Below are 14,730 nucleotides of genomic sequence, written 5' to 3'. Positions count from 1 at the left end.
CAGATAACACACACCAATTAGTTAAACTGCAGGAATGTCTTAAAGACATAAAGACCTGGATGGCCGCTAACTTTCTGCTTCTTAATTCAGATCAAACTGAGGTTATTGTACTCGGCCCTGAAAAGCCTAGAAATATGGTATCTAACCAGATTCTTACTCTGGATGGCATTACCTTGGCCTCCAGTAACACTTTGGAGTCATTTTTGACCAAGACATGTCCTTCAATGCACATATTAAACAAATATGTAAGACTGCTTTCTTCCATTTGTGCAACATCTCTAAAATTAGAAATATCCTGTCTAAGGATGGGTATCGTTTAGGTTTTATCCGATACCAGTACCAAACCGGTACTTTTGAAACAGTGCCGGTGCTTAAATGGTGCTCAAACCAGTGCTTAAAGAATAGAGAACACAAAATTTGTCCAAAAACCTCTCATGTTCAGCTGTTTTTTTGTAAAAAGATAACAATGTTAGCCTTTTCTGCAGCTATAGGGCATATATGGTATCACTCTTGGCTGGAAGCAGTGCTTAAACAATGGGAAAAAAAAAAACTTTGTCCAAAAACCTCTCATGTTTAGCTGTTTCTCACTTTTCAGGTCATTTTAGCCTTTTTGGCCAGGGTGAAGGGAGTATCTGCCATCAAACAAGACAGCCTCATGTAACTATTACGGTGTTTGCTAGTTCACCTTACATGCATTAATTTAATAACGTGGTTAGCCTTCTCAACGTAAATTACACACGAACAACATTAAGCTACTCACGCAGAGAAGAACGGCTGCTGCTGCCATCATCATCCATCATCATTTCTGCTACACTGGCAGGGCTAGGGGCCAGGACTCTCCTCTTCGGGTTTTGGGGGGATGTTGCTAACTCCGGGTCGATAACAGGCACCACACTCGCAGTAGATGTGCTCGGTCTGAGGTCTCGCAGCAAGCTATCAAATACGGTCCATTTCTCGGCTTTTAAAAAAACGCTATGCGTTGCCAGGTGTTTCATCAGATTTGAGGTGTTACCTCCTTTGCACAGTATCACCTTAAAACACTTGTTGCAGGCTGCTGAGTTTGCATTTTTTGCTGTGAAGTACAGCCAGACTTTGACCGCTTCGCCTTGGGCATTTTTAATCTGAAGGTCTGCTCTAAAAGAACGTACGTACCTGGGCCCGCCTACTGTCCTCAGAAATGTAAAATGATTGGCTAGAATCTAAAGTGTATCACCTCTCAGGGAAAAAAAAGCACCGAAATGAAGCACCGAAATGTGCGCTGCTTTTCGGTCTGTTTACTACCATTTATGTCAGAACCGGTGCCATCATGGCACCGGATACCAGTACCCATCCCTAATCCTGTCTCAGACTGATGCTGAAAAACTAGTTCATGCATTTATTACTTCCAGGCTGGACTAATGTAATTCATTATTATCAGGAAGTCCTAAAACCTCCCTGAAAAGCCTTCAGTTGATCCAAAATGCTGCAGTAAGAGTACTGACAGGGACTAGAAAGAGAGAGCAGATTTCTCCAGTATTGGCTTCCCTTCATTGGCTTCCTGTTAAATCCATAATTGAATTCAAAATCCTGCTCCTCACATACAAGGTCTTAAATAATCAGGCCCCATCTTATCTTAATGACCTTGTAGTACCATATCACCCTATTAGAGCACTTCGCTCTCACTCAGCAGGCCTACTTGTTGTTCCTAGAGTATTTAAAAGTAGAATGGGAGGCAGAGCCTTCAGTTTTCGGGCCCCTCTTCTGTGGAACCAACTTCCAGTTTGGATTCGGGAGACAGACACTATCTCTACTTTTAAGATTAGGCTTAAAACTTTCCTTTTTTGCTAAAGCATAAAGTTAGGTATGGACCAGGTGACCCAGAATCCTCCCTTAGTTGTGCTGCAATAGACATAGGCTGCCGGGGGAATTCCCATGATGCATTGCATTGGGTTTTTCCTTTCCAGTCACCTTTCTCACTCACTATGTATTAATAGACCTCTCTGCATTGAATCATATCTGTTATTAACCTCTGTCTCTCTTCCACAGCATGTCTTTATCCTGTCTTCCTTCTCTCACCCCAACCGGTCGCAGCAGATGGCCGCCCCTCCCTGAGCCTGGTTCTGCCGGAGGTTTCTTCCTGTTAAAAGGGAGTTTTTCCTTCCCACTGTCGCCAAAGTGCTTGCTCATAGGGGGTCATATGATTGTTGGGTTTTTCTCTGTATCTATGAAGCGCCTTGAGGCGACTTTTGTTGTGATTTGGCGCTATATAAATAAAATTGAATTGAATTGAATTGAATTGAATATTCATGCAATTGTTTAAACATTATTTATTTGAACATTTTATTTGAACATTTTATTTGAACATTTTTTGTAACTTCTGTCGGTGCTGTGCTTTTTTGGAAATCGAATTTCCCAGAGGAACCCACCCGAGGGATTAATAAAGTTCTATCTAATCTAATCTAATCTAATCTAATTTTAGACAGTTCATGAGAAAGAAAACCATCTGAAGGTGGCAGTGTTCACCATGTTTTTAAGAGTGCACTGCATGTAAGAGGGGCCTGAACGCTTAAGGCTCTGCCGCTCCTTCTACTTATAAAGAAATATGATCGGGTGAAACAGTACCATGTGATTTTTAAAATAAGATGGGGCCTGATTATTCAAGACCTTATATGTGACGAGAAGGATTTTAAATTTGGTTCTGGAGTTGACCCAAGTGAAGAGAAACCAGTGTTGGAGAACTATGCTCTCTCTTTCTAGTCCCTGTCTTTACTCTCGCTTCAGCATTTTGGATCACCTGAGGGCTTTTCAGGGACTTTTTCGAATGCCTGATAGTACAATTATTAGGCTGTTCTATAAACATCCTGTTTTTAAGCTGTCTTAAAAACAGGGAAGGAAGACAACTAAACAGGATCTGTCAAGACAGATAAACTGCAGCTGACAGTTGCAGTTCATCTGATTGCCATGTCAATCGCATAGCGTTTTTCCCCAACGCCGACGAAAGGTGATATGTTGGTACCTGCAGGCATAAAAGGTGATGTCACTTATTTCCTCCAGAACAAAACTTGGCTCAGGTGATCTCAAAAAGTCACACAATAGAGTAGGGAAAGATGTCTCACTCAGTGTGTTAACCACCACCTCCAAGTGAAGAAGCCTCTTGGATGAGAAGTCAAACGTCTTTAAAGACTTAAAGAAGTTTTTTTTAAGCTCTCAAGACATATCTGCACAGTTGTAGAGTTTTTGGAGGAAGCCAATGAAATCACTTCTTATACCCGCAGGTACCAACATTACCCTGATGTCAGCATTGGAAAACAAAAAAAATGATGCTGTGTGTTTGACATAACACCATGACAATCAGATAAACCTTAAGATAAAACTGGAGTTTTGATCTCCTCCACACCTGCTTCACGCCCTGGAGGACGGGGCTGTGGCCCCCCCACACCCTCTAGCAGATTATTACATGAAGGAACCTTTTAAAAAAACAAAAAACAAGCGCGTCCATGCTCACAGGTGTACACACGGGTGATCACACCCACAAACTACACCCTTTTTGGCTCCTACCTCAAAGCACACTGTGTTCTGTTGATCTTATGTGCTGCACAATAATGTTTAACATTTAGTATTTACTGTCATATTCCCATATATCATTGTGATGTTGTTTATTCTATTACTCTTGTTCTCTTCTGCTTGCTTTCTTTTTTCTTTCTCAGCAGGTGATCCAGGTGATTGATATATGCATTTTTTTTTCTCTGCCCGTTCTGTTGGTTTTTGTCTTTTGCCCTTCTCCCCCGTCCCTCTTCTCAGCTGTTTCTCTTTCCCTCTTTCTTTCTCCCCTTCTTTCCCCCAGTCAAGTCTGTCCCGTATTCAGTAAGTGAAAATAAAATAAACAATAAAAGGTGAATCAAATGGACCATTACGGCAAGGCTGGGATGGTCAGTTTGGTAAAGTAAATCCGTTGGGCATCTTTCTTTGCCTTTAGACAACAATTCTGATGGCAAAAGAGCCAAACGGGACAGGCCAAAAAAAAAAAAAAAAAAAAAAACCTTTCCACTGCAGTGTATCTGTCTAGACTTTTGCCTAAATCTCATTTAGGTGTGTTTATACAGTGGGGCAAAAAAGTATTTAGTCAGCCACCGATTGTGCAAGTTCCCCCACCTAAAATGATGACAGAGGTCAGTAATTTGCACCAGAGGTACACTTCAACTGTGAGAGACAGAATGTGAAAAAAAAAAATCCATGAATCCACATGGTAGGATTTGTAAAGAATTTATTCATAAATCAGGGTGGAAAATAAGTATTTGGTCAATAACAAAAATACAACTCAATACTTTGTAGCATAACCTTTGTTGGCAATAACAGAGGTCAAACGTTTACTATAGGTCTTTACCAGGTTTGCACACACAGTAGCTGGTATTTTGGCCCATTCCTCCATGCAGATCTTCTCGAGAGCAGTGATGTTTTGGGGCTGTCGCCGAGCAACACGGACTTTCAACTCCCGCCACAGATTTTCTATGGGGTTGAGGTCTGGAGACTGGCTAGGCCACTCCAGGACTTTCAAATGCTTCTTACGGAGCCACTCCTTTGTTGCCCGGGCGGTGTGTTTTGGATCATTGTCATGTTGGAAGACCCAGCCTCGTTTCATCTTCAAAGTTCTCACTGATGGAAGGAGGTTTTGGCTCAAAATCTCACGATACATGGCCCCATTCATTCTGTCCTTAACACAGATCAGTCGTCCTGTCCCCTTGGCAGAAAAACAGCCCCATAGCATGATGTTTCCACCCCCATGCTTCACAGTAGGTATGGTGTTCTTGGGATGCAACTCAGTATTCTTCTTCCTCCAAACACGACGAGTTGAGTTTATACCAAAAAGTTCTACTTTGGTTTCATCTGACCACATGACATTCTCCCAATCCTCTGCTGTATCATCCATGTGCTCTCTGGCAAACTTCAGACGGGCCTGGACATGCACTGGCTTCAGCAGCGGAACACGTCTGGCACTGCGGGATTTGATTCCCTGCCGTTGTAGTGTGTTACTGATGGTGACCTTTGTTACTTTGGTCCCAGCTCTCTGCAGGTCATTCACCAGGTCCCCCCGTGTGGTTCTGGGATCTTTGCTCACCGTTCTCATGATCATTTTGACCCCACGGGATGAGATCTTGCGTGGAGCTCCAGATCGAGGGAGATTATCAGTGGTCTTGTATGTCTTCCATTTTCTGATGATTGCTCCCACAGTTGATTTTTTCACACCAAGCTGCTTGCCTATTGTAGATTCACTCTTCCCAGTCTGGTGCAGGTCTACAATACTTTTCCTGGTGTCCTTCGAAAGCTCTTTGGTCTTGGCCATGGCGGAGTTTGGAGTCTGACTGTTTGAGGCTGTGGACAGGTGTCTTTTATACAGATGATGAGTTCAAACAGGTGCCATTCATACAGGTAACGAGTGGGGGACAGAAAAGCTTCTTACAGAAGACGTTACAGGTCTGTGAGAGCCAGAGATTTTCCTTGTTTGAGGTGACCAAATACTTATTTTCCACCCTGATTTACGAATAAATTCTTTACAAATCCTACCATGTGGATTCATGGATTTTTTTTTTCACATTCTGTCTCTCACAGTTGAAGTGTACCTCTGGTGCAAATTACTGACCTCTGTCATCATTTTAAGTGGGGGAACTTGCACAATCGGTGGCTGACTAAATACTTTTTTGCCCCACTGTATAAGGGCAGAAAAAAAACAACATAATGATTCCTTATTTACTTTAAATGCTAGCTTCTTGAATCATTTTCTGCCTTTGTCTGGTTTCCTTGACCTCCCAGTGAGCATGCAGTTCATTTAAGGTTTACAGTCTATCAAAGTTGTAGACAAACTAGAATTATTCGATTATTAGATACTGGCTTTCCATGTAGAGGAAAGCCAGTATCATATGACAATAAAAGCAAAGGAAAGTCTTTGAACAACTTGAGGTTCATGTCAATATTCTTAAATTGTAAGTGGTTATATGAATTGCATTCACATCTTTTGACATTGTGAGCAACAGTGTTGGTCAAATTACTTGAAAAAAGTAATCAGTAACTAATTACTGATTACTTCCCCAAAAAAGTAATCCCGTTACTTTACTGATTACTTATTTTCAAAAGTAATTAATTACTTAGTTACTTAGTCTCTTTTTTTAACTTGTTTTATCAGTTTTAATCTTTTAACTTTATGCATCAAGCAAAAATTAAATTATATGCAACATTCTCTGACTTGAATAAATTAGTTTAACATTTAAACCTATTTTCTACACATTCCAGCACATAAAATAAAATATTTTTTGTGTTTACACTCACTCTTTCAAATAGATGCAAGTAAAACACAGCAGAAAATAAATAAAGTCAAAGACTCAGCGGTCCTGTTGCTCTATTTTCACCTGTAAAGCAGGAGCAGGGTAGGCGGAGGTTTACCCTGGTGCAGGTGTGCCGCGGTCAGTTAAAGAATCCGCGAGTTTCTCTGTGAGTTTCCCATTACGTCGTTGTGCACCCGGTGCTTGCTTGGAAGTTTAGGGGGTTTTTTCGCTGTAAAAAGAAGTTCCCACGCACGATGGACGCTAATGTTTTTGTCACTTTTTATGGAATCAAACTCAAAGTAAGGTCAGTACTTCCACGCTTTAAACGCTGCACGCTCATACTCTCTCCCACAATCGATATGTGATGCACTGTTGATCCACACACAGCTGTTGTCACTAACGGCGCCCTCGCTTACGTCACTGTTGTGAGACATTCTCGCAAAAAATCACGGTTTTAGTAACGCAGTAACGCAGCATTCCTACGGGAAAGTAACGGTAATCTAATTACCGTTTTTGCAATAGTAATCCCTTACTTTACTCGTTACTTGAAAAAAGTAATCAGATTACAGTAACGCGTTACAAGTACTGTTCAAACTACCATCGTTGTCACGTAAAAGAGGAAACTTACGAGGGAAGACATAGGGTAGGGGTTAGTCGAAATATCTGCAGTACAAGTAACGCGTTACTGCCCATCTCTGGTGAGCAAAACAAAAATACATAAATGTGTTTTTAAAAAGACTGACATTTTTCTCAGTTAGCTATAAAGCTGTACAAATGTGGAAGTTTCGACTTATTGCTGTTAATATTAGGAAAATCCTGGCATAAACCCCAGAGCCTAACAAAGTGTTTTTGTTGTCCCTCCCCTGTAGCCAGGCACACTGAATGTACAACTAAACACTGTCGTACTTTCAGCTGCTCCTTCACTTCCCAAGGGGTCACCACGGCAGATGGGTCCACATGTTTGATTTGATTTTAAGCTAGATGGTCTTCACATATCCTGCCATTTATCCAGTCTTCAAACTCCTAGTGCTCCTAATGCACTATACTGTTAAAAAAAAAATCCTAAAAAAAACAGTATTATTCTGGCAGCTGGGACGCCAAAATAATACCGTAAAATAACAGAAAATAACTTTCTCATAAAAATATGGTTATTTTCAGTAATGAAAATAGAGTTTGTTGCCCTAATTTTACATGTGATTTTGCCTTTTTCAAGTGCTTTTAAACATTAAATTAGGAACATTTTAATGTGATTAAACAATGAAATTATCTATAAATAGGGGGGAAAAACAAATCCTAAAAAAACAGTAATATTCCGGCAGCTGGGGCGCCAAAATACTACCGTAAAATAACAGAAAATAACTTTCTCATAAAAATACAGTTATTTTCAGTAATGAAAATAGAGTTTGTTGCTCTAATTTTACATGGGGTTTTACATTTTCCAAGTGCTTTTAAACATTAAATTAGGAACATTTTAATGTGATTAAACAATGATATTACCTATAAACAAGGTCAATGAATGTGGCAATATGAATAATGCTTAAATTTACAGAAATATACAGTTAACAGTTGGGTTAAATAGCATTATTTGATGTAAAAAAGTTGTATATTCAATTATATTTGATGTAATACAACATTATACAGCACAAAATAATTTGATTTATCTTTCAACACATGTCAAAAAACTAGATATTGGCTTTAAAATTACAATTCACTTAATTTTACATAATATCACATGTAAATTTAGATTTTAAGTGTAATTTAACATAAATTTCCTGAATATTTAGTGGACTTTCAGTTTGAATTAAGTGTGCTCCCTGTAAGATTGTGGGTTTTATCTGTCACAAAACACCCAAAGAACCCTTATTAAACAAAACCCCTGATTATAATTACATGAAGATTATGTTAATTCTTGATCATATGTTGTGTATGAGCAGTTTGTACATGTTTATTTTACTTATACGACATGAGACATTGTTTCAATCATTAACATGGATTTTACTGACAAAAAGAAAACCCTTCCTGGAACAATCCAAGAACAACTAACAATTATGCATAAACAAAGGCCCGTAGAAAAAAGAATCTAATGCAAACGCACATTTTAGCACAAAAGACGGGGACGATGCCGCCTCAAACGTTCATCTGCATCCCCACATCTGGAGCAACGAAAAGGGGTACATTTGAGGCACATAACCTGCAGGTTTAGAAGTAGCTCTAGCTTTCTGAAATTCTCACATTTAGGGCTGCTGCTGGCCATTTGGGTTCCCTTGGAGAAATTTGCAAAGATGTTTGGTTAACCTGTCTATTGCAAATGCTGTTTCAGGGTAGTGAAACATCTATGAACATCTACTACTCAAAGGTCTCTTTCTATAACTTGACATGAGCATGAATCAAGGATATTTCAGAGACAGCCATCTGAAACGCAAATATTAGTTATTTGGTGATTTGTCAATCTACAAATCATCTCAACACTCAAGCATTGCTCATTCCTATGTGTTTTAGCTGCAAATGAAAGGAGATCTGATTATTTGGATTGCATAACTTTAGATTTCACTGTCTCATCATTCTTATGTCTCAATGCATAAAATTGACTGGTGCCGCCTTACCATTGCAAGATTTCCAAGGTTGCTGCCTGGGCTACTGGATAAGAAATGTTCGTGCAGTAGTAAGAGCCAAACATCAGGATAAAGTGATGTAGCCATTCACAATTGCGTGGTCCACAGATAACATGAAGTGCTCGCCTGCCAAAGTAGAGTTTCCTGTTGTGTACATGAACAAGAGACAAGGGGACAAAAAACAGTCCACACATGACTCAAACAACTTACTGCAATGTCACAACTGATGTATATGATGTTCAGAAGCAGAGACAGGGACTGCTACAGATAGGCCAAGTACAGGTTCACTAAAGAAGTGGACATTGCTAAACATCAGCACTCTGAGAAGATGCAGCAGCAGCAGATCTCAGAGAATGACTCAGCCTCTGTGTGGAAAGGTTTTAGGAATATCACAAACTACAAGCCTAAAACCCCCCACTCCACTGATGACTTGCTCTTGGCCAACACCCTTAAAGACTTTTACTGCCGTTTTGACGAGCCATCAGGCAGCCTTCACACCTCCAATGGCCCCAACAAAAGAGACACTTTGGACACTCATTCCCCCACCTCTCCTCCCTCCATAGAGCCATCACCACCATCAAACACTTCACCTACAACACCCCCCTCCTCACCCCACACAAAGGAGGATTTCACACCACCTCCTCCCACCACTACTCTGCATACACTATTGGGCTCAGAGCCACAAATCGACCACGCCCAAAAAAGTGCTATAAAAAATTTATATATTAATATTTTATTCCACTTTAAATTAGCCAATCTTTTAGACCTACTTCTCCTTGAAATATTCATGTCAAGTTTTAATTACATTTCGCGGATTTTAACCCTTTATATCCCGGTTTCGTCACATGAGCGCACTGCTTTTTTTGCCCCAAAAAACATAAAACTTGAATATTTTCCAAAAAAAACATTTGAGGTAATATTCAATTGTTATTATAATTAGGCCTTTAGATGGACTAAAGATTGGCACCAACATTCATTTCGATCGCCTTTTTTTTTTTTTTCAGGACCAGAAAATGGTCTCCAGGCGGCAAATGCTCCTCCTCTAGGCCGAAATAAGTGCATCTTCCCGGGGTAAGTCGCGACGATTACCGGGGCACGATCACCGGGGACTCCTTTTTCCAGCACACACGTCCGATACCACGTGACAACAAATACGTAATTTCCTGTTGACTAAAAAAAAAAAAATGCACCCTCTCACGGCCCTAGGGACCGAAAATGGTCCCGCCCGATCAGCGGGCGAAGCCGCTGCTGCACGCCGGAAATGAGGCTTCATTTCCCACAGGTCTGTCTAAGCAGCCCGCTGTTTTCCAGCCCGGGGTCAAATGTGGAGCAAGGGCGCCACCCGGTGGAAAAATAAAAAAATTACAACTCTAAGGCCCGTACTGCAAAATGAAAATTAAACATCGACGATCCCTTTGACCGTAATTAATTTGCAGTGAAAAATAGCGTTTATAATGGGTTTCAATGGGGCACAAATCGACCACTAAGCCCAATAGTGTAAGTTTATTTGTAGCTTAGCCACCGAAGCTAATTGAAGGAAGTCAGACTTGAATTTTGAAATAAAATCATACCAAACTTTTTTTTGGAGAATTTGGCTATAGTCCATTCAACACTGTGCAAATGGCATGCAATCAAAATTTGAAAAAAGCCACAAATCGACCTAAGACCCTCCAGGGGTTTTAAGAGTCTGAATGCTCGAAAAGCTCCTGGCCCAGATGGTGTGTCTCCTGCCACCCTCAGACACTGGCCCCAGTGTTTTCTGGCATTTTCAACTTCTCACTGCAGGCATGTCATGCGCCTGCCTGCTTCAAGTCCTCTACCATAATCCCTGTCCCCAAGAAACCTAGGATCACTGGACTAAATGACTACAGACCTGTGGCTCTGACATCTATGGTCATGAAGTCATTTGAGCGCCTGGTTCTCTCCTACCTCAAGACCCTCACGGCCCCCCTCCTGGACCCCCTGCAGTTTGCATACAGAGCCAACAGGTCTGTAGATGACGCCATCAACATGGCTCTACACTTCATCCTGCAGCATCTGGACTCCCCAGGAACCTACGCCAGGATCCTGTTTGTGGACTTCAGCTCTGCCTTCAACACCATCCTTCCAGACCATCTCCAAGGCAAGCTTTCCCAGATGAATGTGCCTGATCCCATCTGCCGGTGGATCACTGACTTCCTGACGGACAGGAAGCAGCATGTGAGGCTGGGAAAGAATGTCTCGGACTCCCGGACCATCAGCACCGGCTCCCCTCAGGGCTGTGTTCTTTCTCCTCTGCTCTTCTCCCTGTACACCAGCTGCTGCACCTCCACCCACCAGTCTGTCAAGCTAATCAAGTTTCTAGATGACACCACCGTTATTGGACTCATCTCGGACGGGGATGAGTCTGCCTACAGGAGGGAGGTTGAACGTCTGGTGTCCTGGTGCAGCCACAACAACCTGGTGCTGAATGCCCAGAAGATAGTGGAGATTATTGTGGACTTCAGGAAGCACACAGTCCATACTTTTGCTGTGGGCCTTTTCCTTTTCTGTTTAAAAAAATATGAAAATTATTTTATTTAAAATTAAATGTCATCTATAACTAAGCTATTTGGAGATTATTTCATCTTCTACTTGCTTAACTGTTCACATGAACTGAAATTTGGACCATGGGTGCCCAAACATTTACATTAAAGGCAAGGCAAGGCAAGTTTATTTGTATAGCACAATTCAACAACAAGGTGATTCAAAGTGCTTTACAGAGACATTAGAAACAAAAACAAATAAAAAGCATGATTTAAAATTGATTAAAACAAGCAAACAAACAAACTAATTAACAAACAAACAAAACAGTATATAAAATCAAAACAGATAAAATCAGAACAATAGATAAAATCAGTAGTTAAATGTAAGTTTTGAAATTTAAGCTTAAAAGTGTGGATTTGGTGCTTTATTCAAAAAGCACTACAACTGTGACAGGTGTAATCTTTTGACATTCTTAAATGCAGCACAAAACTCACCTTTACAGCTTACTGAATAAATTTGAGAACTCACGCTACTAATTTGCAGGGGAAGAAAAAAAAACCTTATGAATCATGAAACCTGCCAAAATCCAAATACATGTATGGAATGTACGTTTAAATGTAGTCAAATAATTCGCCTCACCTGCTTTAGCCCTACTTCCTTTCCACAAAATAGAAGGAAATACTTGGCTTACATGTCCATTACATTTTACAGGACAAAGCTAGCACAGTGGGCTACTTCTATTTCCTATTTCTCTCACTTCATCACGCAGCACATCTTGGCAGGCACTAGCTCTCTACAAGAGTGCAGGTGTGTTGCTAGAATGGAACAGGTCGCCTATTGGCTCTTAAGTTGCATACTTAATTTCACATTAAGACAAATGCATCAGTGGCAGCTGTCGTCGCGGGCCCCCTAACAGGTATTAGCGGTGTAGAAACTAGTGATGCGCCTGATAGCGTAAACGAATCACTCAGGACTCACTCACCCCCTCCCTCCTGGCTCACAGCTTCTTCTTCTTCTTGGTTGGCAACCAATGTTAAGGCGCATTACCTCCCCCTGGCTCACAGCTCAGTGGACATTTAGATGAGAAAATATATATTTGACACATTTGAGGGAAATACTAATAAAATAAAATAAAAATAAATAAAATAAATGTATTTTTGCTCTTTTTTTTTGCTCTTTTCTGCTCCATAAAATTAGTTGTTTTTCTTTTTCAATCACTCATCTTAGCAGTAGGATATACATGGCAAGAGAAACAAATTAAGTTTGAGTGAAAATGTACATTTTTTGCACTCTGGTCAACTGACTCAGTGACTCAAATGACTCAAAAACCCCGATTCACTTTGGTGAGTGACTCATTCAAACTCGATTCAGTAAAAAGAATCAAATTTACCATCACTACTTTCCACAGCCATACCTTGTGGTTGTTAGTTCACATTCATTGGTCGATGCTTAGAGTCATGTGTCCCAACATCCAATGGCATGTCACATTGTTTTCATGGCCACCCCAGGTGCAGAGGCCTATTTCTGTTCAGGAATGTTGTGAATACTTTGAGATTTATATTAATTGCAATTCCTACCTCTACATTTATTTTTTTAAATATATAATTAGCACAGCGTGGCCGTGCAATGTTTTATATGGGGGTTTTTTGTTTTTATTCCTATTAATTATATTTTCACTTGTTACTAATTATTGAAACAGACCTAGATGACATAAAAAAAATTTATTACATTTGAATTTAACAGATCAATCTCTCAAATAACAGACAAATATTTGTGAAATTATGATACATTTCTGAATGTATTTTTACAATCTAAATATGCATATGTACAAAAAATATATTTAAAGAACAAGAAAATTGCGTTTTATTACATTTACAGTGATGTTATGTTATTTTACATTTGACATGTAAAATCACAGTCTATTTATGTAAATTTAATGATATTCTAGAAAAACTGTACAAAACTGTAAAATATACAGTAAGATACTTTTATATTAGTTTTTTTTTACAGTGTACACTAGAACCCCAACCATATCCCTAATCTTAAATGGGTTATAGGCAAGTGGTAGAATAAGAAATTTGCATTCAAATTAAGGTTACTGTGGACATAAATAATGATGTTGTTTGTTTAGGAAGAATTTGAGTGGACCATTTAATGTAACTACAACTTGACTTGTTGAGACTTCAGTTTTCCTCATTTTCCATCACAACGATGATTCAGTGGTGGATGCTCATATAAAATATCACTAAAGTCACATATGTATAATTAATCTCTAGTAATATGTCCCTTCTTCCCAAATCTGGGGTCTGCATAATGGAAATGAGCTGAGATATACTATATTCAAATCAAGCAGGCATGCAAACTGCTTATAAAAATATTTCTGAAATAATGGCTTGCTTCCAGGAGCTCACTGGATTCCAGCATGGTACCGTGATAGGATCCCACCCACACCTGTGCAACAAGTCGAGTCATGAAATTTCCTCCCTGCTAAATATTCCACAGCCAACTGTTAGTGGTATCATAACAAAGTGGAAGCAAATATGAACGACAGCAACTTAACCACAAAGCGGTAGGCCGTATAAAGTACCAGGGCGGGTTCAGTGGATGCTGATGTGCATAGTGCGCAGAGGTCATTAACTTACTTCACAGACAATTGCTACAGATGTACAAAATTCGACTTTAGATTAACTCAAGAACAGTGTGCAGAGAACCTCAATGAATGGGTGTCCATGGCAAAGCAGCTGCATCCGAGCATTACATCACCAAGTACAATGCAAAGTGTTGGATGCGGTGGTGTTAAGCACGTCTACACTGGACTCTAGACCATGAATCACATTTCTTTTTCTGGTAAAAAGAAATGTGATGGATGTGATGGATAAGTCTGGGTTTGGTGGTTTCCAGGACAACAGTATTTATCTGACTGCATTGTGACAAGTGTAAAGTTTGGTGTAGGAGTGATTATGGTGTGAGGTCATTGGGTTTGGCCCCTTAGTTCCAGTAGGAGGAACTATTAATGCTTTAGCATTTCAAGACAATTTGGATATCTTCATGCTCCCAACTTTTTCATCCATCCTTTTCCATCATGACTGCTCACCAGTGCACGAAGCAAGGTCCATAAAGACATGGATGAGCATGTTTTGGTGTTGAGGAAATTGACTCACCTCACATCTGTGATGACTTGCAGCGAGCCAGGACAGCCCAGCAGCCGTCTGACCTCGTGCTTCTGGAACAATGTTCAAAACTTTCCAGAAACATTCCTGAACGTTAAAGATAACCTTCCCAGAAGAGTTGAAACTGTGAAAGCTGCAAAGTGTGGA

The sequence above is a fragment of the Mchenga conophoros genome, linkage group LG17, assembly GCF_057382185.1.
Source record: "Mchenga conophoros isolate Kocher_MC1m ecotype Shallow Benthic linkage group LG17, M_conophoros_male_GT1.1, whole genome shotgun sequence".
Lineage (NCBI taxonomy): Eukaryota > Metazoa > Chordata > Actinopteri > Cichliformes > Cichlidae > Mchenga > Mchenga conophoros.
This window is presented reverse-complemented; position numbering follows the sequence as displayed.